At 42.1% G+C, this 23,754-nt stretch overlaps 1 long non-coding RNA gene across 1 annotated transcript in view; it reads left to right on the top strand.

Moving 5' to 3' along the window:
• The first annotated feature begins 995 nt into the window (after positions 1 to 995).
• LOC131481887 (uncharacterized) overlaps positions 996 to 23,754 on the top strand; it is a 35,705-nt gene continuing 12,946 nt past the window's right edge. Inside the window, exons 1-3 of the long non-coding RNA XR_009246623.1 lie at positions 996 to 1,055; positions 4,866 to 5,003; positions 17,479 to 17,649. This is a non-coding gene — a long non-coding RNA (uncharacterized LOC131481887). The remainder of the gene's footprint in view (positions 1,056 to 4,865; positions 5,004 to 17,478; positions 17,650 to 23,754) is intronic.

The raw sequence follows: 23,754 nt of genomic DNA, 5'->3' as shown, positions 1-23,754 counted from the left end.
CTTTCTCTTCTGGAACTTTATTAACATTGTGATAGCCATTTTGTGATTGTCCCGTATGTACCATAGATTTATAATATTTCCTATCTCATTTCTCCATATTGTTCATACTTTATACTTTAGTGCATCGTCTTCGTGTTCCTGTAATAAATGTTTATGGATCCATTCATTTTTTTCCCCTGAAAGGCAGATGTTGCAGAGAGAAGGAGAGACAGGCTGATCTTCCATCTGCCGGTTCACTGCGCATAGGGCCGTGTTGGGCAGATCACAGCCAGTTTGAACCTGGGTGCCAGTAGTTTCCCCCAGGTGTTTCACATGGGTCTAGCAGGGTCTCAGGGACTTGGGCCATGCTCTACCACTTTCCCAGGCCATAGCAGAATTCTGAATTAGAAGTGGAGCATCTATGTTACAAACCAGTGCCGCTAATGGATGCCATTACCAAATGGACCTAGGATTAGAAGGAAGTGGCGTTGTGGTACCCTGGGTTCATGGATTCTTTGCTGCACACCTCTATTCTGCTATCTACAAGATCTGTGAGGTGTGTACTTTACATATTCATTCTATGTATGTGGTTATTTATTCATTCTTGTGTTTTATATGACAGACAGATTAACAGAGGAGGAGAGAGGTCTAAAATTGTTCCACTCTGCATTTGGCCACAATGGCTGTGGCTGAGACACTCTGAAGCCAAGAAGCAGAAGCTTTCTCAGGGTCTCCCTTGTGGTTATTGGGGTTGAAGGATTTGACCGTGCTCCGCTGCTCTGTCCAGGAAATGGATCCAACGTGGAGCAATTGAGACATGAACTGTCACCCATATGTGACACTGGCACCACTGGCCGAGGCTTCTCCAAGAGCAGCCACTTGACCAACTGCTATAATCTCCTCTTTCCTACACCTCTCTGGAGCCGTGGATGTCACCCAGCTCTCAGTGTGTGCGAGCTGGGCAGCAACCAGCTGCAGCCCCTTGCTGGTGGTTTCCTTGACTTTAGCGTGGGGCGCAGGGCTGCAGAAGCATCTGAAGCTGCAGATCTCCAGATGCAGGATGGAGACCCTTCTTGGTGAGTGATGATGTCTCTTCTCATTTCCTGTTGAGATTTTTTTGTTCTACTGGTCTTGCTCTGCCTTTCTATATAGTGTATTGTGCCTTTCCTCAGCAGCTGATCGTTGTTGTGTGTGAGGTTATGCTGTTGGAGAAAGGAGTTAATTCTACCTCTTTCCAAGAATGGTTGCTTTTGATTTCATTTTTTTCACCTCCAGATTCCCTGCTTGAAAACTCGTAAAACAATGGAAAGAAGAGCACTGAATTGCTTGTCGTATACCTGGCCTAGGAGGAAAAAAATTAACTTATTTTGTTTATGTATAATATTAGTTGTATTGAGATCTTTTAAGGAGAGATTGATGTGATGAGGTGATTTTTCTTCCATTCTTACCTTCTTTTTTTTTTTTTTAATATCACAGAGGACTTGTGTTTTCATCATCATTATGAAGTTGTTCTCTGGGTTGTGGTTTGAAGCAAATTATCTTGCTTCGCTATTTGAATGGCCTTGACTTTTCTCAGATACCTTTGCTGTCAGTGGAGATTTGCAGGTTTATAAATTTTTATTGTGTTAATATGATTTATTACACTGATTGATTTTTTTCCATGTCATCCTTGCATTCCTGGAGTAATTCTGAAGTATTCACCAAATGTACACAGTGTTTATGCTTTTGTATTTTGCAACGTGTTGACAATTTGGCAAATATTCACAAGTGATGCTTTCATATAATAACTTTATAATCCCATTGCTTTTTCTCTGCCTGTTTTTCCTTGGAATGGTTTGTGACTCCAGTTTTATTGATGTTCTAAACATTAGTAAGTTTTAAGGAATGAAGCCATCTGGTTTTAAACATGTCTTCATGGAGTTTTGGTTTCTTACTAATTCTGTCTCTTTGTGAGGTACAGTTATGTTCATGTAGTCTTTCACTGGACTGAGATTTAGCAAATTTGTCTTTCTTGGGTGCATTTATGGTACCTCTATTGCCTAAAATCTTGAAATGTTGGACCGTGATGGCATCAGTGCTCATGATTCCCTCCTTTCTTTCTCTGTTTTTAGTTATTTATTGTTGGGTATGGCTGGCAGAAATTTCCTTTCTTTGATTCTGATCTAATTTTAAAAGTGTTTTCTCATTTTTGCTTGTTTACTCTTGAGAATAATTTCTCAGTTTCACTGATTGATTGTCCATTTTAGACATGAATGAATTTCTGTAGTGGTTTATCCATTCTGTTTCACTTCAGTTCAATTCTTTCTGTTTCCTCCTTGTTCTTGCTTTACTATTTGCACTTATGGTATTTCAGGAAAGCATGTAGGTTATTGCTTTTGAGCTCTGTATTTTGTAGACACTCACGGTGGTACAAGTCTATGCTTGCAAGCCAGGGAGTCAGTCAGTGGACAACTTGTGTTTCTAGCTGGCTACTGATATACAGCTTATGCTGAAAAGAAAAAGCAAAAATAAAACAAACAAAACTAAAATAAACAAAACAAAACAAAACAAAAAAGCCGCACCACCACTCTTGTGATGCATTAGTTTATTGGGTACCGACACTCATTTGTTCCCATTTCAGCTCTTCAGGATTTTCTCCTGAGTTCTTTGAAGGTTTCTCAGAAGCTTTCAGCTGGTTATGTTTTGATTTTTCCTGTTACTTTTTACTATTACTGTTGTTGTTTGGTAGTGTGCTTGCCTAGTCTCTGAGGTTTCCTATCCGTCCTTTATTGATTTCTCCCACATATTGCAGTAGTGGTATAGTCCATCATAAAGAGTTACAGCTCTACAGGTTCAGGGTCAGTGTGCTACACCCCTGGGATGTCCCCTCATCACCCCTCTACAATTACCTCCATGTCCCTAACCAGAGCCATGACTCTCATATTGACTGGTTTTTCAACAGCCACCAAGGACAAGCTCTCCATCCAGAAGTCTGTAGTAGCCAGCAAGGCAGAAAGTGGACAGGTGGTCCAGTAGGTAACAGAATACAATCAAACTCGTCATGTGTTCATGAGTGAGGAGAGTTGCGGTTGCTTCATAGTGGTGGTTCCAGAAAGCTGTGTTGACAAGTTGGCATTTGACTGAGACGTGAACGACTTTGTTGTTGAGACATGGTCAGGTATTTTGTGAGTCTGTTTTTATTGAATCCACCTTTTAGCATGGTACCCAGTTGAACAGAGAACAGGGTCTTGTAGCTCGTTTGTGACTAGGTAGGTATGAGTCAAGCCCTTGTTCCCACATCACCACACCACAGTCTGTATACAAAGGGGTTTGAACAGCTACCATTTCTGGATAGTCCTGCAATGATGAGAGGAGAAAGAGAATAAAGGAATTGTTTTACCTTTTTATTCTTAATTGGATGTTTTATTTTAATCAGAATAACTTCCAGTGTTCAAGGCTGTTATACTGGTAGAGAGATAGTCGATTGGTTCAGGGAATCTCACCTGTGCTCTCCTTTGTCCAAAGGAGCAGATCTACTTAGTAGAAAGGAGTACGTGGCACAATGTCTTTGTCAATTTTCTTTTATTTAAATGTTGTATGAGTAGTGGTTTTCCTGTATATCCCAATTCAGTGAAATATAATGCCTAGTTACTATAATGTCAATCAAAATCTTATTATGCAAAAGAAATAAAAGGAGAAGATTGCAATGAGAAAGAATGGATATCATGCTATTGTTAGGATTGTCTCTGGAAATCACAATGAAGTGTTTAAAAATTAACTTTAGAAATTAAAATGGCCTGGTGCGACACCAGGTGGCTAATTCCTCACCTTGCATATGGGCACCAGTACATGTCCCTGCTGCTCTGTGTTTCATCCAGCTTCCTGTCTGTGGCCTGTGAAAGCAGTAGGGGGCCGCACAAAGCCTTGGAATCCTGCACCGACCTGCATGGGAGATCTGGAAGAAGCTCTTTTCTCCTGGCATTGGATCGACTCAGCTCCAGCAGTTGTGGCCACTTGGGAAGCGAACCATTGGACAGAAGATCTTTCTCTCTGTGTCTTTTTTCTCTAAATCAGCCTTTCAACTAAAAGCAAATGAATATTAACTTTTGTTAAATCAGCAGAACATGCAGGATTTGGGGGAAAAGAGAAAGAGAGAGAGAGAGAGAGAGAGAGAGAGAGAGAGAGAGAGAGAATGACAACAGCTGAGGTGATAAAAATGCATACAGCAGTTACCCAGCTCCACACTGACAGTTGCATGGATGTAAAGCTTGTACCTGGGATGAACCAGAGTATGGCTCATAGGGTATGGTGTCACAACCCTGGTTTTATGGTCCAACTCCAATGTTAGCAAGTCAGAAACCTTCAGCAAGTAACCTGACCTTCCACAGTCTCAGCGCCTAACAGAAAGTGATTGCTAGGAAAATATACCAAATGTACAATGCTACTCTAAAGTTTGTAGAAGCTGTGTGTTTGGCCTAATAGATAAAAAGCCCATTTTCCATTCTGGATTCCTGGTTCAATAGCCACATCCACTCCTGACTGGCGCTTTCTGCTAATGTAAATGCTGGGAGGCAGTGGTGATGGATCGACCTGGTATTTGGGTTTCTGCCACTCATGTGGAAGACTTGGGCTGAGTTCTTGGCTTTGGCCTTGACCAAACCCCAGTTGGTAAAGCATTTGGGAGAGCAGTATATGGGAAGGTATGCTGTCTCTTTGTTTTCAGGAGAAAAAAAATGACAAAACAAAATGAAACAAGTCTGTGAAATTATGCCCAACAAGCACCACCACCGAGGTGTTGCATTCTGTATGTAGCTGAAAACTCACTAAAGGTTTGGCTCAGAAGAAAGTCTTATGTTTTCCATTGTGTGGGGGCAGTTGCCCTACGACTCTAGTTTTTGTTTTTCAAGGTTAACCTCATGTAGACTACTAACTAGCTGCTAATGAGTAGAAGTCATTTCTGCCAAGTCAGAATCAGGAGGCAGCAAAGCATTCACTGCCATCCATGACAAAAGCACCTGCTGTAGTTACTGTTGAGCAATGACAAGGTGGGTGACCACTCCATGCTTCTCCTAAAGAGATACTTAGATGAGAAATTTCATATTTTTATTGAAAATTCAAATATCAGACAGGAAGAGAGTCAGAGAGGAAGATCTTCCATCACTTGATTCACTCCCCAGGTGGCTATAAATGGCTAGAGCTGAGCCGAACCAAAGCCAGGATCCCAGATCCTCTTCCAGTTCTCTCACATGGTACAGGGTCCCAAGGCTTTGGGTCATCCTTGATTGCTTTCCCAGGCCACAATCAGTGAGCTGCGTGGGAAGCATGGCGGCCAGGATTAGAACCAGCACCCATATGGGATCCTGATGCGTGCAAGGTGAGGACTTCAGTGATTAGACTACCATGCAAGGTCCTAGGTGGAAATTGTTTAGAAATGTTTTCTGCTTATTTGAAAACCACAGAGAGACAAAGAGACAGAGAATAATCTTCCATCTACTGGCTCACTCCCCAAATGCCCAAAGTGCCCAGGGCCAGTTCTGGCCAAAGGCAGAGGTTCAGAACACAGAACACATCTCCCCATGTTTGGCAGGGAGCAGTCTCTTGAGCCTCCACCTGCTGCCTCCCAGCATGCACATCAGCAGGGAGCTGGAATGGAGACCAGAGACTGGATCCAAACCCAGGGATTCTGCTGCAGAATGTGGCCTCCCAGGTGGTGTTATCCAACACCCACACCCTATTTGTTGGTGTTTATGATACACCTCTCTTTATTTTCTTTGTTTTAACCTATTTTTATCTAATGAAACTCAGACACCAAACATGATGAAGGAGTTCTGTCATTTCTGCGATTTTTAAAGACATTTATTTTTATCATAAAAGCAGATTTGCTGAGAAAGGAAAAAAAGATCTTCCATCCCTGGTTCTGTCCCTAAATGACTGCAGTGGCCAAGCAGATGCAAAGCCAGGATCCAGGAACTTCTTCCTGTTTTCCAATGGGGGTGCAGGGTTCCAATGCTTTGGGCTCTCCTCTACTGCTTTCCCAGGGCTCAAGCAGGGAGCTGGCTGGGAAATAGAGCATCCAGGACATGAACTGGCACACATATGACATCCTGGTGCATGCAAGGAGAGGCCTGTAACCACTAGGCTACCATGCTGGGCCCCAGAGATCTATAATTTCTAAGGTACAATGAATAGATGAGTTTAGCAGTCTTTCCAAGTAGAGAAAAAACCAGCATTCTCATCCATCTTGGCTGGTGCCTGGTGCTCAGCTTGTCAGGTGACTGCTGACTGTGCATCAATTGCATGTTCCCCCGATGTTCTTTGTCCTTGCAAGGCCTCCAACATCCCCCAACTGATTTTGTGGAAGACAACACTGACAGCTGAAGCTTCCTCTAGCTACACTGCCATGCCCATGATTTGTGCAAGCAAGGAATTCTTTTTTAATTTTTTCTGTAACCACTTTTTTTTTTAAGATTTGTTTTTATTTGAAAGATTTTACAGAGAGGGAAAAGATACAAACATAGAGAAATCTTCTACCTACTGGTTCAATCCCCATTGGCACAAACAGCTGGAGAATAACAAGTACAAACCAGGAGCCAGGAGTTTCCTCTCGGTACCACCCAACAGGGCTTGGGTTCAAGACACTGAGCCATCACCTGTGACTTTTCCGAGAACACAAGCAGGAGGCTTGATAGAACGTAGAGCAGCTGAGACATGACCTGACACTTATTGTGGATGACATTGGTTGATAGAAAGTTGAGCAGCTGAGACCTGCCTTGGGACAAATTTCTAATGCCAGCACCACAGGCAGAGGTTTAGTATGCTTTGAAACTGAGCCAGCCTGTTCCTTTTTTTTTTTTCCTTTTCCTTTATTAACACTTTATTTACTTCGAAGTTATACACTGTTTGCTGGTGCATTGCCCAAATGCATGCAAAGGCTGAAGCTGGGCTGATCCAAAGCTAGAAGACAAAAGTTTCTTCCATGTTGCATTTGTGGGTGTGGAGACCCAAGGAATTGAGTCATTCTTCACTGCTTTGCTAGGTTGTGATCAAGGAGCTGGATCAAAGGTGGATCAGCCAAGACTAGAAATGGTGCACAAATTGGACAATTGTGCTGTGGGCAGATGATTATATGCTTTGATACCATATCAATCTCAGCTACTGTTTTCTACCTTTCTTCCTTTTTTTGAGAGTTATTTATATTTATGGAAATGTGTGCTATACAGAGAGGAGGAGAGACAGAAAGGAAAAGGAAGACCTTCAGTACCTCGATTCACTCCCGGAGTGAATGCAACAGCCAGTATTGAGCTGATCTGAAACCAGGAACTTCTGGGTCTCCCACATCAAGTGTAGGGTACCCAAGCTTTGGGCCACAGGCAGGGAGCTGGATGGGAAGTGGGTCCTTGGTGATTAGAATCAGTGCACTTATGGGATCCCAGTGTGTACAAGGCAAGAACTTTATCCACACTTTTTTTCTCAGATGTACCCTAAGTCAGTTTTGATACATTCCCTTGCAGACAGAGCCTTCCTTGCAAGTCTTTACTGGCTTCAGAATGTGCTCTCCAGGGTAGTGCTGTTCACCAGGAGAAGTGCACCTGCCATGCCTGGAGAGGAGGGATGAGCCCATCCCTACCCAGGCCTCATGTGGAATGGAACAGTTCAAGGATAGAGAGGAGGCTCCGCAGCCTCTGTACTAAATGAAAATCCTGCTCCGACCCTCGTGATCAGTGATGGATTCTGTACAATGTGCCCCACTCTAGGGCCCTTGCTGCTCTAAGGGAACAGGTAATGGAGGCCAGAGCAGTCAAGGAGCTGGCACTCATGGCTTCCAGACTTGAACTCTTAGCTCTTCTGTACCTGCTAGGTGATTTTGTGTGATATAGGAATATGTAACCTGGAAAAGTTCACAAAATGTATAGGCAGTGCAGTGTCTCAACCCAAGCTTTTCTTAGATGGAATCACATGTGTGTCCTAAGAAGAAGATCTGGTGTACGTTGCCACTGAGATTATGGTTATTTAGCTGAGACCATCTTGGAGCCTGTGCAGTAGCCTAGCGGCTAAAGTTTTTATCTTGCATGCTTCTGGGTCCCATATGGGTGCTAGTTCGTCTCCCAGCTGCTCAACTTCCCTTCCAACTCCCTGCTGGTGGTCTGTGACAACAGTCAAAGATGACCCAAAGCCTTGGAACCTCGCACCTGTGTGAGAGACCCAGCAGAAGCATCAGGTTCTTGATTCAGAGCAGGTCAGCTCCAGGTAATGCAGACACTTGGAGAGTGAACCAGAAGAGGGAAGATCATTCTATCTTCCATCTCTCTGTAAAATATAGCTTTCTGGGCCCAGTGTTGTAGCCTAGTGCCTAGTGTCCTTGCCTTGCACATTCCAGGATCCCACATTGGTGCCAGTTCTAATTGTGGCAGCCCTGCTTCCCATCCAGCTCCCTGCTTGTGCTCTGGGAAAGCAGTCCAGGATGACCCAAAATCCTGGGACCGTGCACCTCATGGGAGACCTGAAAAAAGTTCCTGATTCCTGTGTTTAGATGAGCACAGCTTTGGCTATTGTGGACTCTAGGGGAGTGAATGAGTGGACAGAAGATCTTCTCTGTCTCTGTGTATCTGAATTTCCAGTGCAAAAAATCTAAAAACAACGCCTTTCCCATAAGAAGAAAATAAGCAAATGACAACAGATTATAGAGAATTTATTTGAAATTCGAGCTGTGCAGCTGTATATGTGTATATGTGCTTACCTATGTATTTATGCCTATGTTTATTCATGTAGACATTGCTTAGGTATGTATGTATGTATGTATGCAAGTGTTTCTAAAGTTATACATATATTTGTGTGTGTGTACGCATGTATGTACATGTTGATGTATGTCTTCAATAGGACTAGGGAAGGAGGGAAGGAAATTGAGTTCCCACATCTGCTTCACTCCCCCAAATGGCTGCCCTGGCTCACTGTAAGCCAGCCAGAGTCAGGGGCCTGGAGCCCCATGGGGTTTCCCCTGTGGGCAGCAGCAGAGTCCCAAGTCCTTGTGCCAAGTGCTGCTGCCTCTGTGGCTGCCACGCACCAAGCAGCCTGACAGGAGATGGAACTGGGAGAGGGAGGCGGTGTGCTGCAGCCTGGGCATGCGCCGGGGATGGCGCCTGCGCTGTGCTGTGCTCTGGGACCCGGATGAGCGCCATGTTGGGCCCAGCACAGTGTGTGTGGTGCCTGCGCAGACGTGAACACCGGGTCGGCTGCTGTGGACATGGGCCGCTGCCTGCTAGGAGCCACCCAGGACACCGCGGGCTGAACCTGGGAAGCAGCAGTATGGCCAGGGTCAGCACGGAGCAGGTGAGTCTGTGTGAGAGGGGCCAGGGAGGCTCCCAGGGCTTCTGGGGCTTGGTCTGGTGGAGAGGCCCAGGCCTCCTTCCTGTGGTCTGAGCCCAGGACTGTGCTCAGGGCCTCCCAGAAGTGCCTGTGTGCAGGAGGCTCTGAGGGAGCGGCTGGAGGCCTTGGTGTGCCTGGGCCTGCAGGAGCCTGAGTTGGGCTTGGCTTGGAGGGCAGACTGTGAAAGGGGCGCAGGGTTAAAGAGGACATGGGAAACAGAGAGAGGAGGGAGAAAGAATGGGGAGAGAGGGAGATGGAGAAGGTGGAGACAAGGGAAGACAGGTTGGGGAAAGGCAGGGAACCAGGGCAAGGAATGGGGTATTCCCCTATATGTGTGTTTGAATGTAGGTGTGTGTGTGTGTGTATACAGTATAAAGCTTTGTATTTATGAAATTATGTATGAATGTAGGCATGTATGAATTTGTGTGAGTATATATGTGTATTTGTGTATTGTGTTTAGGTGTGGGGAAAGGATGAGGGTGTGTGAGATGTTGCAGGGATAGGGAGAGAGTGAGTAGAGAGCGAGAGACAAGGGGAAACGGTGTGTGGAAATGCAGGGAACCAGGCAAGGAATGGGTATTAGTGTATAAGTAGGTGTGTGAATGTTGGTGTATGAGTGTGTGTGTGTGTGTGTATTATAAAGGTATATATTTATGTACTTGTGTATGAATGTAGGCATATGTGAGTTTCTATAGATATGTATGTATTGTGTATTCATGTCTTTTGGTAGGGGAAAGCGGCATGGTTATTGAGGGGGTGCAGGGTTAGAATGGACACGGGGCACAGGCAGAGAGGGAAGGAGAAGGGTAGAGAGAGTGATGGGGAAGGTAGAGCCAAGGGGAGATGGGGGTGGAGAAAGGGAGCCATGGCAAGGAATGGAGTATTCATGTGTGTATCTGTGTGAATGTATATTTATATGTGTGTACCTATATTTGTGTGTTTATATATAAATGATATAGGTACATGTTTGTGTAGATATATGTGTATGAATGTAGGCATGTATGAGATTATATAGTTGTGTATTTGTGAATTCTTGTGTTTACATGTGGGAAGGGGTGTGGGTATGTGAGAGGGCTTGGGGATCGAGCAGACATGGGGGATGGGGGAGCGATGGAGACAGGGATGGGAGATATAAGTGGAGATGAATTCGGAAAGGAAGGCAGGGTGAGGAATGGGGTATTCGTGTATATGTGTATGTGCTTATGTATATATGTACGTGCTTATATATGCATAGGTAGCTTTAAAGGTACATGTGTAATTTCTGTGTGTGTTTGTGACTTTAGGCATGTCTGTTTTTTCAAAGGTATACAATTATGTATATACTTAGGTAAGCATGTGTTTAGGCATGTGGAAGTGGGAAAGAGCAATGGGGAAGGGGAGAGAGACAAGAGAGAATCAGGGTGTGGATTGAGACAGGCAGGGAACCAGGGCAAGTAATGGGGTATTTGTGCATATGTGTGTATGAATATGAGTGCAGATATGTATGTTTGTGGATATTGTAAAGGTATAGATTTTGTTATTTATATCTGTGTAAGCATTATGTATCTATGAATGTTGTTATCTTTAGGGTGTATATTAGGTATGGATGTAAGCATTATGGCTTTATTAAGTTTTGAATTCACAAGTGAACTCTATTGTGTGAATTCCCATTTTTGGGAGGTTTGCCCAGTTCCTGGTGTTACTAAAGCTCCTACTTTCATACAGTTAGGTATTGAAGATAGTTTGTGTGATTTTAAATCACTTCAGTTAATCAGTTGGTTTCATGATCCAGGGAGTGGTCTGTGTTGGTAAATAATTCTTTGGAACTTGAAATGAGTGTGTGTTCTGCTGTTTTTGAATTAGGTCCAGTTACTGGGTTGAATGTCTGAATTCTTCAGTGTCTTTGTGAATTTTATGTCTGTTAGTGTTATTATTGGTTGTTGGGCGAGAAGTATTGAGGACTCTATTGCAATTACAAATGTATGGATTCTTCCCTCTGTTCATTCTCTCTCCCCCCACCTCGTATGTGTGTATCTATGTATGTATAGGTTTTCTGTCTTTTATGTAGGCGCTCTGTTGTCAGGAAAATGTGTATTCAGGGTTTTTCTGTTCATGGTGAATTTTCCCTTTCTTTGTCGTGTAAAGTTCATATTTTCTTCCAGCAGTTTTATTTTCTCTGCAATTTACATTTTCTGATATGAATATATTCGCTTGGTTGTTCTTTCAAAAGATTTTGCTTACCGTGTCTTTTTATATTAACCTTCCTACACCATTCGATTTGAAGTGACTTTCATGGAGAGCTGTAATTGTGGCATGTATTTTTTTGAAACAATTTCTGTGTTTTACGTGGTGTGTTCCAGCTGTTCTCCTCAATTTTCAGTTTAAAATGACCATTTTGTTTTCTGGCTGTGTGATACAAACTCACCCAATACACAGCAAGTCTCATGAGCACTAGGGTGGTATTATGCATTTAGCAGAAAGACAGATATAGCTCATTTCTCAGGCGCCATAGAGATTACACTTTTACATTAACATCCTCGTTGATTTATCAGGTGTGTGTGTCTCTGGTTGGCTTACAGTGGTTATGAGTTTCTTTTTGTCAGCATTCAGATAGCCAGTGTGTTCTGAGGATGCTGGGCTGACAGATTGGGCACATGTCAGCCTGGGGCATGTGGGTGGATGGGGATTGCTTAGTTTGATCAGGGTGTGAGGTACTTCATAGATAGCTCAAAGTGAGGTCTAGCATTGAGATATTTACTGTAGAGGAGAGAACTGAATTCTGAGTCTTGAGATTCATGTTGCTTAGGGTGAAGAGGTGTGTATGCCTCTAAGTTAATGTAATGAGTTCTTTTAAGTCAGGATTGGCAGTAGTTCAGAGACAGAGGAAATGGGTGCCAAGCAAGAAAGACTGGCTCCAATCACCTCTATCAGAGGCATTAGGATTTGGGACTCAGTTTCAGTTTTGCTGTGTTCTAGTTTCATTTCTCCATTTTGCCCAGTCTGCATTGTTTTAGGCCACTTGAACATTTTTTTAGTATGTCATTTTGCATATGCACTGAGAGTTTGACAGCATCTTCTTGGGATGCTTTTTACTTAACTTCTGTCAGGGATTCCTTAAGTTTATCCCAGGCTTATTAGAATCAGGACTTTATCAAATTCTGACAAAATGTGAAAATCTTATGCCTTTGATGTACTTGCTGATGATGCATTTGTCACACGTTGCCAGGATAAGCACTGAAACCCAATAAGAAAATGTAATAGTAGTTTTTATGTCCAGCCTCAACATGTCTTGAGGAGATTGTGGTTTATACCAGGTGCCTACCATGTTGTTTTCTTTCTTCATTTCTCATGTTCCAAGATTGTTGCTGCTATTATTGCAACTTCTATCCTAGGAGGATGTGTTTTTTTTAATAGATTATTTATTTGAAAATTTTATGTGTAGAAATAAAGACACACATACACACACAAACATGCACACACGCACACATGCGCACACCAGTTCCATCTGCTGAATCACTTCCAGATGGCCACAATGGAGAGGGATTATTCAGGCTGATGCTGAGATCCAGGAGATTCTTGCAGGTGTCTCAAAAATTGTGGCAGGGGCACCCACCTTTGGGTCATCTCTTTTTACCTCTGAAGGCCCTGGCGGGGAGCTGGATCAGAAGTGGAAGCTGCTGCCATGAGACCGGCACGTTTATGAGATCTCATCATCACAGGTTGTCTTCACTCACTGTGTTACAGTGACACCCCTTCATATAACATTTTTGTCTGCAGGAACAGTATCTTCACAGGTTTCCTTAATCTCACAACGTTATTTATTTCACTGCCCTGTGTGTCTGCAGACTTCTCCTTCCTGTTTCATAACATCAAGGTGGCTTTTTCTGCCTCAAGTGCAGGATGAATGAGTGCCATCCTAGCAGGCATGGTTTGGAACCTTGTCCCTTCAGGGGATGCCTTGTGTGTCCTGTTCTGAGTCAAGGATGCTTGATGGCGATGAGATCTGAGCAGTTTTGTTATCTACTTCAGGATCTGGGGTTTTGTTGAGCATTTTGAATATGTGAGGTTTTGTTTTTGTCAATACTGGCAGTTTTAGCCATTAATTCTAAAATGTTGTGTTCACGTTTCCATTCATTTTTTCTTTCTCTTCTGGAACTTTATTAACATTGTGGTAGCCATTTTGTGATTGTCCTGTATGTATCATAGACTTGTAATATTTCCCATCTGATTTCTCCATATTGTTCAAAGTGTATACTTTAGTGCATCGTCTTTGTGTTCCTGTACTAGATGTTTATGGATCCATTCATTTTTTTCCCCTGAAAGGCAGATGTTGCAGAGAGAAGGAGAGACAGGGTGATCTTCCATCTGCTGGTTCACTGCGCATAGGGCCATGTTGGGCAGATCACAGCCAATTTGAACCTGGGTGCCAGTAGTTTCCCCCAGGTGTTTCACATGGGTCTAGAAGGGTCTCAGGGACTTGGGCCATGCTCCACCACTTTCCCAGGCCATAACAGAATGCTGGATCAGAAGTGGAACATCTATGTTACAAAGCAGTGCCACTAATGCATGCCATGAGCAAAGGGACCCAGGATTAGATGGAGGTGCCGTTGTGGTACCCTGGGTTCATGGATTCTTTGCTGCACACCTCTATTCTGCTGTCTACAAGATCTGTGAGGTGTGTACTTTACATATTCATTCTGTGTATGTGGTTGTTGATTCATTCTTGTGTTTTACATGAAAGACAGATCAACAGAGGAGAGAGGTCTAAAATTGTTCCACTCTGCATTTGGCCACAGTGGCTGCGGCTGAGACACTCTGAAGCCAAGAAGCAGAAGCTTTCTCTGGATCTCCCTTGTGGTTTTCGAGGTTGAAGGGTTTGACCGTGCTCCGCTGCTCTGTCCAGGAACTGGATCCAACGTGAAGCAATTGAGACATGAACTGCCACCCATATGTGACACTGGCACCACTGGCCGAGGCTTCTCCAAGAGCAGCCACTTGACCAACTGCTATAATCTCCTCTTTGCTACACCTCTCTGGAGCCATGGATGTCACCCAGCTCTCAGTGTGTGCGAGCTGGGCAGCAACCAGCTGCAGCCCCTTGCTGGTGATTTCCTTGAGTTGAGCGTGGGACTCAGGGTTGCAGAAGCATCTGAAGCTGCAGATCTCCAGATGCAGGATGGTGACCCTTCTTGGTGAGTGATGAAGTTTCTTCTCATTTCCTGTTGAGATTTTCTTCTACTGGTCTTGCTATGCCTTTCTATATAGTGTATTGTGCCTTTCCTCAGCAGCTGATCGTTGTTGTGTGTGAGGTTATGCTGTTGGAGAAAGGAGTTAATTCTACCTCTTTCCAAGAATGGTTGCTTTCGATTTCATTTTTTTCACCTCCAGATTCCCTGCTTGAAAACTCGTAAAACAATGGAAAGAAGAGCACTGAATTGCTTGTCGTATACCTGGCCTAGGAGGAAAAAAATGAACTTATTTTGTTTATGTATAATATTAGTTGTATTGAGATCTTTTAAGGAGAGATTGATGTGATGAGGTGATTTTTCTTCCATTCTTACCTTCTTTTTTTTTTTTTAATATCACAGAGGACTTGTGTTTTCATCATCATTATGAAGTTGTTCTCTGGGTTGTGATTTGAAGCAAATTATCTTGCTTCGCTATTTGAATGGCCTTGACTTTTCTCAGATACCTTTGCTGTCGGTGGAGATTTGCAGGTTTATAAATTTTTATTGTGTTAATATGATTTATTACACTGATTGATTTTTTTCCATGTCATCCTTGCATTCCTGGAGTAATTCTGAAGTATTCACCAAATGTACACAGTGTTTATGCTTTTGTATTTTGCAACGTGTTGACAATTTGGCAAATATTCACAAGTGATGCTTTCATATAATAACTTTATAATCCCATTGCTTTTTCTCTGCCTGCTTTTCCTTGGAATGGTTTGGAACTCTATAGTTTCATTGATGTTCTGAATGTTTCAGTCTTTTCAGAAATGAAACCGTCTGGTTTTAAACATGTCTTCTGTCTCTTTGTGAGGTACAGTTATGTTCAGATTGTCTTTCACTGGACTGAATTTTCGCAAATTTGTCTTTCTTGGGTGCATTTATGTTACCTCTACTGCCTAAAATCTTGAAATGTTGAACCGTGATGGCATCAGTGCTCATGATTCCCTCCTTTCTTTCTCTGTTTTTAGTTATTTATTGTTGGGTATGGCTGGCAGAAATTTCCTTTCTTTGATTCTGATCTAATTTTAAAAGTGTTTTCTCATTTTTGCTTGTTTACTCTTGAGAATAATTTCTCAGTTTCACTGATTGATTGTCCATTTTAGACATGAATGAATTTCTGTAGTGGTTTATCCATTCTGTTTCACTTCAGTTCAATTCTTTCTGTTTCCTCCTTGTTCTTGCTTTACTATTTGCACTTATGGTATTTCAGGAAAGCATGTAGGTTATTGCTTTTGAGCTCTGTATTTTGTAGACACTCACAGTGGTACAAGTCCTTGTTGCTGTCCTGCAGTGAGGGACTTTTGAAGACTAAGGGTGACATAGGCATAAGGAAAGAGGGTCTGCAAAATGATGTGATTTCTATGCTTGCAAGCCAGGGAGTCAGTCAGTGGACAACTTGTGTTTTAGCTGGCTACTGATAAACAGCTTTTGCAGAAAAAAAATGCACCATCACTCTTATGATGCATTAGTTTATTGGGTTCCTACACTTATTTGTTCCCATTTCAGCTCTTCAGGATTTTCTCCTGGGTTCTTGGAGGCTTTCTCAGAAGATTTCAACTGGTTATGGTTTCATTTTTTTTCTGTGATTGCTATTATTGTTGTTGATTGTATTGTTATTTTGCAGTGTGCTCCCCTAGGCTCTAGGGTTTCCTGTCTTCCTCCCCAAGACCTCTTCTGTGACTGATTTCTTCTATGTTATTGCAGTAGTATAGTCCATTATATAAAGTCACATGAACATCATTTTGACACTTAACTCTAAGCTTACATCACGGGTATGAACAGTGGCAGAGAGTCCAGCATCTTATTGTCAATTCATATTTCTAAGTTTTGCTCAGAGTTCATCTTTGGTTTGGAAGTAGGGATGCATACTGCATCACATCTTCACAACTGGTTTTGATAGTTTCTGCTACACACTTATTATACTTCCCTTAAAATGAAAAGCCGTGAACCAAAATCATCAACAGGAACAGTAATAAAAAACTTTAAGTTACATCTATTTAAATAATATACCACTGAATGGCCAATATTTCCCTGAAGAAATGGAAAAGAAAATAAAAAAACTTCCTGAGGAAGCTGATGCTCCTGTATGACCTATGTGTCACTCAAGAAGTTAGTAGTAGAAAAGAAACACATTTTGAGGAAATGAAATTAAAACCAGAGCTGTCAGACTCCTTGAGATGTAGCCACCTGAAGGTGCCACGCTGGGGCTAGACAAGCGAGTGCCAGGTAGCAGTATTCTCCCAAACTGGACACCAGTGTGTCAGGTGCATTTCAAGGTGAGTCGGATGGTTCCTGGAGCACAGTGGTCCTTGGACCAGGCTGGATCATGCAGCCCCACAGAAACCCTAGTGAGAGTGCATGGCTCTGGCTGACGTGGAGAGCCCAGGCTAGGGCCTGGGCCTGGCCAGCTTGGGGCAGTCTGGCAGACCTGAGGCTGGGGACAAGGGGTCATATTGGGACTGGAGAGGCAGTATATATGGCACCGATATCCCTATACTCAGTTCCTCAGATCTTGTTGCTGGTGCCTGACATGGATGTGAGAGATGGGACCAGGGATTGAATCAGGGTGTAGGGAGGATGGGAGTCCCAAAACCCCATGCGCCTAGGAAAGATTTGCATGGACAGTGGCCTCCATGCTCCAGGGGGAGGTGGAAGGTCTACAGGAGACAGAAAGCTGAAACTGATGACTTAATGGGTCCCATGAAGAGTATTTCTAAATGGTAACAGGGTTATTTTCCCCATAGTGTATCCTATAGCATGTCCAGCATATAAGACTGCAGGAGGCCTGTGGGAATTGGTGGGCAGTGTCCGCTGACCTTCCCTTGTATTGATCTATGCCCCAGGTCTTGGCACCATCGATAGCAGAGTCCAGTACACACAGCAGCTTCTTTTGTGAAGGGGAGCAGATATCTATGACTGATGTGACATTTGCTTGCCTTTGGAGCAGCTGCTGCAGTGTCTACAGGAATTCTCCCAGCAGACAATCCCTGGGACATGTGAAATCAAGACACTGGTGGAAGTGCTGATCTGGGAAACCAAAGCCACAGCCTGTTGCCTGCATGATGTCTACACTGCCTTCCATGTTTTGTCTAGCACCTAGTTCATCAAAATGTGAGTTGTTTGGTTATATTATCTGGACTAGTTATCATTCCTTGGAGAGCCAGAGAAAATGGGATTTGATGTGATGTGTTCTTTGGCTCCTGTTGAAGTTGTGTTTTTTGGGGGAGGGATTGCTACCAGAATTTGTTTTATTACATCACATTTAATTCTCTGTTGTATTTTTATTTTGAATTTTAAATTTATAGTACAATTTCCCCCACCAAAATTCCCACCCCACCTACCACCGATTTTCCCCATATTGTTATGAGAGCTTAGTTCTTTATAAGAAGCTATAATTCCATCACTCTGTTATTTAAGTGTGCTCCAAGCTTGCTGGTACAATGTCAGACAGCACATCATCTCATTGTCTACATATAGTCAACAGTTTCATTGGAAGTCCATCTTTGATTTGGAAGTAAGGGTGCATGTTGCATTGTGTCTTCACATCTGGATATGATAGTCTTACTCCATCACTATACATTCTGTTTTACATGATGGTTTCCTTGTATTAGGGAGAACATATGCTATTTGTCTTTTTGAGATTGAATTATTTCACTGAGCATAATGGTCTCTAGTTGGGACCATCTAGTTGCAAATGGTATAATTTCATTCTTTTTAATGGCTAAATAATATTCCATGGGGTATGTGTACCACAGTTTCTATAACCACTCCTCTTTGGATGGGCTTCTGGATTGTTTCCATAGCTTTGCTATTGTAGATCGTGCTGCCGTGATTACGCGATTATACATCCCCTTCTCATATACAGTTTTCATTTCTTTTGGGTATATCCTTAGGCATGGTGTGTCACATGGGAGGTTTATTTGCAGGTCTCCAAGCACTCTTCATACTTTTTTCCATAGTGGTTGTACTCCACCAGCAGGGAAGGAGGGTGCCTTTCTCCCCACATCCACACAAGCATGTGTTGTTAGTAGAGTTCTGAATGTAAGCCAGTCTAACTGAAATTAGGTGGTACCTCAATGTGATTTTCATTTGTATCTCCCTGACAGCTAGGTGGCCTGAGCATCTTTTCATATGTCTGTTAACCATCTGAATGTGTTCTTTTGAAAAATGTCTGTTCATTTCCTATGCCCTCATAATAATGCCTTGATTGTGTCCCATAAGTTTTGATATGTTTGTTAATACCTTCATTTGTTTCACGCAATTGCTATATTTCCCCTTTGATTTCCTCTCTAGCCCATTACTCATGTAGCAGCATATCATTCAGTTTTCATGTGTTTGCAAACCTTCTTGGGTGTTTTGATTTCTTGGACTCTAGCTTCACTCCATGATGGCCTGAGAAGATGCATGGTATAATTTTGACTTTTTTTTTTAATTTACTGAGGCTTGTTTTGTGGCCTATAACATGGACAGTTCTGGAGAACGTTCCATGTGCTGATGAAAAAAAAAAGTATTCTCTGTCTATAGGATAAAAGGATGGTAGATATCAGCTATGTCCATTTGCTTTAGTGTCTGGGTAACGTCTGTTGTTTCTTGCTGAGTTTCTGTTTTCTTGATCTGTCCATTGATGTTGATGGGACTTTAAGGTCCCCCACTGTGACTGTATTGGAGTCCATTTCTCCCTTTAAATCCATTTATGTTTGTTTCATGTAGCTAGATGCGTTGACATCTGGCACATATACATTTATTATGGTGATCTTATTGAATGGATTCTTGGATTATTATATGGTGTCCTTCTTCATTTCTTTTAATATTTTTCACATCAAAGTCTATATTAGCTGAAGTAAGAATGGTAATCCCTGCACGTTTTTCCTTACCATTCGCTTGGAATATCTTTTTCCATCCTTTCACTTTCAGTTTCCTTTGATCTTTGTTGATGAGATGCGTCTCATGTAAGTAGCAGATAGATGGGTTTTGTTTTTGATCCAGTCTTTTAATCTATGGCATTTGATTGATACTTTTAAACCGTTTGCATTCAATATTAATATAGATAGGTGACAATTGTTCCTATCATTTTAACAATGGGTTGTTTTTTGATTGAGACTTCTGTTAGCCTTTTAGTGAGATGGTCTCCACATTTACCTTTGATTTAGTAGTTGCTGTTCCTTTTTTCTTTCAGGAGAAAATCTTTTGAGTATTATTTGTAGGGCAGGCTTGGAAGAGGCAAATTTTTGCAGTTTCTCTTTATTGTGGAAAAAATTTATTGCATTTTCAAAGACAAAGGAGAGCTCGTAGGATATGATATTGGTTAAAATTTTTCCCTTTTAGAGTCTTGCCTGTAGCATTTCCTCTGAGAAGTCCTCTGTTAGTTTGCTTTGGGTTCTGCTATAGGTCACTTGTTTTTTTGTCGCATGAATATTTAAGGATTTTTTTTTCCTTTTATTCAACTGAAGAGAGCTTGATTATCATGTGTCGTGGTGAAGTTCAATTTTGATCAAGTCATTTGAGCATTCTGTGACTCTATATTATTTTCCAATTAGGACACATTTCATTTATCATTTCATTAAAAGCACAGTTAATCCCAGCTTCTCTTTCTGTGCCTTCTGCAACTCTCATAATTCTTATGCTGGGCCTTTTAATCATGTCTTTTGATTCTTGAATACTTTGTATACCTAGTTATGCTTCCAGCTTTTTCTTCCAATTCTGAGATTCTTTCTTACTCATTCTTTTTTGAAACTCTCCACTATATTTTTATTATGTCCCAATGTATTCTTAACTTCTGAAATGTCAGCTTTCATTTGATTCATTTTCTGTGTAACATATTCCTTAAATTGCTTGAATTACTATATTATTTGCTTCTCTGTGTTGGTCAGAAGCTATATAATGAGTTTTCTGAACTCTCTGTTCCCCAATATCTCAATATCTTCCTTAGTTAACTCTGATGGTGGTAGAGACTTTTGTTCCTTTACCGGGAGTTTGGTAACATTGATTGTGCCTCTGTCTTTTTTAACTTTGACATTGCTATTGTCATTGGCATCTTCTTATTGCAGATTTCTAAGATGTATTATCTTTAGGTGTACAAGTCAGTTTTTATGTTCAGTCAGTATACTGGATTAGGACGATGCCAGCTGTCACAAACAACTGGTTTGTCATTGACTCTGATCTTGTCTACACGAGCTGGCTGTTAAGTCTAAGTGCCACCTGGAGTTACCCTGTTTGGAGTCTGTAGAGTGCCACCATGGACCTGTTTAGTCTGAGGAGCCTGTGCAGTGCTCTAAGCTGGAAGTGATTTTGTTCCCAGCTTAGCCCTTGTGCAGCTCAGCTGTCTTCCCATTAGTCTAACAGTGCCTGGTCCCATGAAAATGGCTTCTGAGCTCTGCTGATGTAGCTCATGTGCAGTTTACCACTCTTCCTTCTGATCCCTGAGCCCTTGCCTCTCTGTGCAAGATGGCACCTGGAGAGGCACTGACTCAGATCTGGGACTGTTGGTTATCTGATCCAGGGACCACTCAGACCCTGCAGAATGCAAGGCTGGCACATCCTTCCCCATGGGCTCAGCTCAGTACAATTGATTAGAATCAAGTGCACCCTGGACATTTCCCTGAATTCCACACTCTCTATACAACACACAAGATGGCACCTGGTGGGGCACTGCTGTAGAAGCGGGCCTGTTGGCTTTCAGATCCAGGGACCACAATGAACCTGCAGGACATGGAGCTGGCACTGCCTTTCCCATGGGATCAGCTCAATACAGTCACCCAGAAATGCGCCCACTCTGGTGCCTGATATCTGTGTTGTGAGCTCCATCCTGCCACTGCTCTGCCCCATGGAGTTCACTGCCCTTTTGCTCTTCCTCTGCTCATTGCTGGGCCAAGGTATTCAACGGGATTCACCAATCTCAGTCGGCCTTCGCCTCCTGAGCTCCCAGTGCAAATCCAACCTCCCTCCTGGCTGGTGCAAGAGCCGATCCATGGCTATAACTGGATCCCTGATTGTCACTGGAGTCCAGATCGCCACTTACCGGTGACTGGTGCGTTTTCTGTTCACTACAACACCACTCCGTCATCACCACCTCTTCCCTGTCTCCAGGGGGTCTCCAGGTACCCCCTTTTAAATATTTATTTTTTATTAATCAGTTCCATAGGCTCAAGGATTTCTCTTATTACCCTCCTCATTTCAACTTTCCCTGTTTCCCATATATATTACAACAGTGTAGTCCTTCATGATAGTCACAAGTCCATCATTCTGCTGTTTTCATGTATGACAGTGGTAGAAAGTCCTGCTTCATAGTGTCAGAAGACATATAACAGTTTCATTGGGAATCCATTTCTTATTTGATAGCAAAGATGCATAATGCAATATATCTTCACTTCCCTGTATGCTAGCCTCTATTTTAAAACTTATTAATATATATATATATATGCTTATATATATATGTGCTTATATATATATATGCTTGTTTATATCTATATATGCTTTTATATATATATATACGTATGCTTGTTTATCTATGTATCTATTAGTTTTGTATTTTGCATACAGAGAGAACATATGGTGTTAGGTGAAACTTCAATGTAGGGTTTTTTTTGTTTGTTTGTTTTCTATTTCCTAATAGCTAGGGAGCCTGAACATTTTTCATTTGTCTGTTAGCCATCTGAATCTGTTCTTTTGGAAAATGTTTGCTCATTTTCTTGACTTGTTTCTTAAAAGGGTTGCCTGTTTTGTTGTTGTTTCTGAAATTCTTTGATAATCTTGGTTATTAATCTCCTATCTGTTGTGTATTACACAAAGATTTTGTTTTCTCACTCTGTTGGTTGCCTCTTCAATTTGTTGGTGATTTCCTTCACTGCAACTGCCTGTGCGTTTGGTGACTTTTCTTGTGTTAACCTACAGGGACAACTTGTAGAGTACGCTCTTTGTTGTCCTCTAATGGTTCGATTTAGGTCCTTGATCCTCTTAGAGCTGATTTCTATATAAGGTGAAAAGCATGGGATCCTTGTTTCTTCCATCTGTAAGAATATCCAGTTGATGTTTTAATTTGGATTTCCCTTATTGTCAGGGAACTTGAGCATTTTTTCATATGTTTATTTGCCATTTGGGTTTGTTCCTTTGTGAAGTGTTTGCCCATTTCCCGTGCCCATTTCTTGAGTGGCTTGTTTGTTTTGACATTTTGGTTGTTTTGTAGCTCTTTGTATATTCTGGAGATCAGCCCTCTATCACCTATGTCATGTGCAAAGATCTTCTCCCATTCTGTGGGTTGCCTTTTTACTTTGTTGATTGTTTCTCTAGCTGTACAGAAGCTTCTTAGTTTGATGAGGTCCCAATTGTTTATTTTGGTCTTGATTTCTACTGCATTTGGAGTCTTTTTTAGGAAGTGAGGGCCTACCCCTAAGTGTTGCAGTGTGTTTCCAACATTTTCTTCCAAAGGTTTGAAGGTTTCTGGATGTAGGTTTAGATCTGTTATCCATTTAGATCTGATCTTAGTGTATGGTGAGAGATGTGGATCTATTTTTTTGTTTCTGCAGGCTATTAACCAGTTGTCCCAACAGCATTTATTGAACAGACCTTCCCATTTGCCTGGGTTGTCGTTTGTCTTTTTGTCAAAGATTATTTGGCTGTATCTGTGTGGGTTCCCATCTGGTGTTTCTATTCTGCTCCATTGATCTTCCTCTCTATCTTTGTGCCAGTACCACGCTGTTTTGATAACCACTGCCCTATAGTATGTCCAGAGGTCCAGAACTGTGATTCCCCCTGCTAACTTCCTGTTCTTCAGGATGGTTCTAGCTATCCGTGGTTTTTTGTGCTTCCACATGAACCTTTGGATCATTGTTTCCAGTTCCATGAAGAATGTTTTGGGCAATTTGATTGGGATTGCGTTGAATGTATATATTGCTTTTGGCAGTATAGACATTTTAATGATATTGATTTTACCTATCCAGGAGCATGGGATGTTACTCCATCTTTTGAGGTCTTGTTCAATTTCTTTTTTAAGTAGTTTGTAGTTTTCTTCGAATAAGTCTCCTACATTTTTGGTTAGATTTATTCCCAGATATTTCATACTTTTCTCTGTTATTTTGAATGGTATCTTGCTGGTTAAGTCTTTTTCCATCTTGGGGCTGTTCGCATACACTATGGCTGTTGAACATCAATGAGGTACCACCTAACGCCAGTAAGACTGGCCCACATGAATAAAAGCACCAACAACACTTGTTGGCGAGGTTGCGGG

The sequence above is a fragment of the Ochotona princeps genome, chromosome 1 (genome assembly GCF_030435755.1).
Source record: "Ochotona princeps isolate mOchPri1 chromosome 1, mOchPri1.hap1, whole genome shotgun sequence".
NCBI classification, from domain to species: Eukaryota; Metazoa; Chordata; class Mammalia; order Lagomorpha; family Ochotonidae; genus Ochotona; species Ochotona princeps.
Note: the sequence above shows the minus strand (reverse complement) of the source record. Positions and strands in the feature narration are given on the sequence as shown.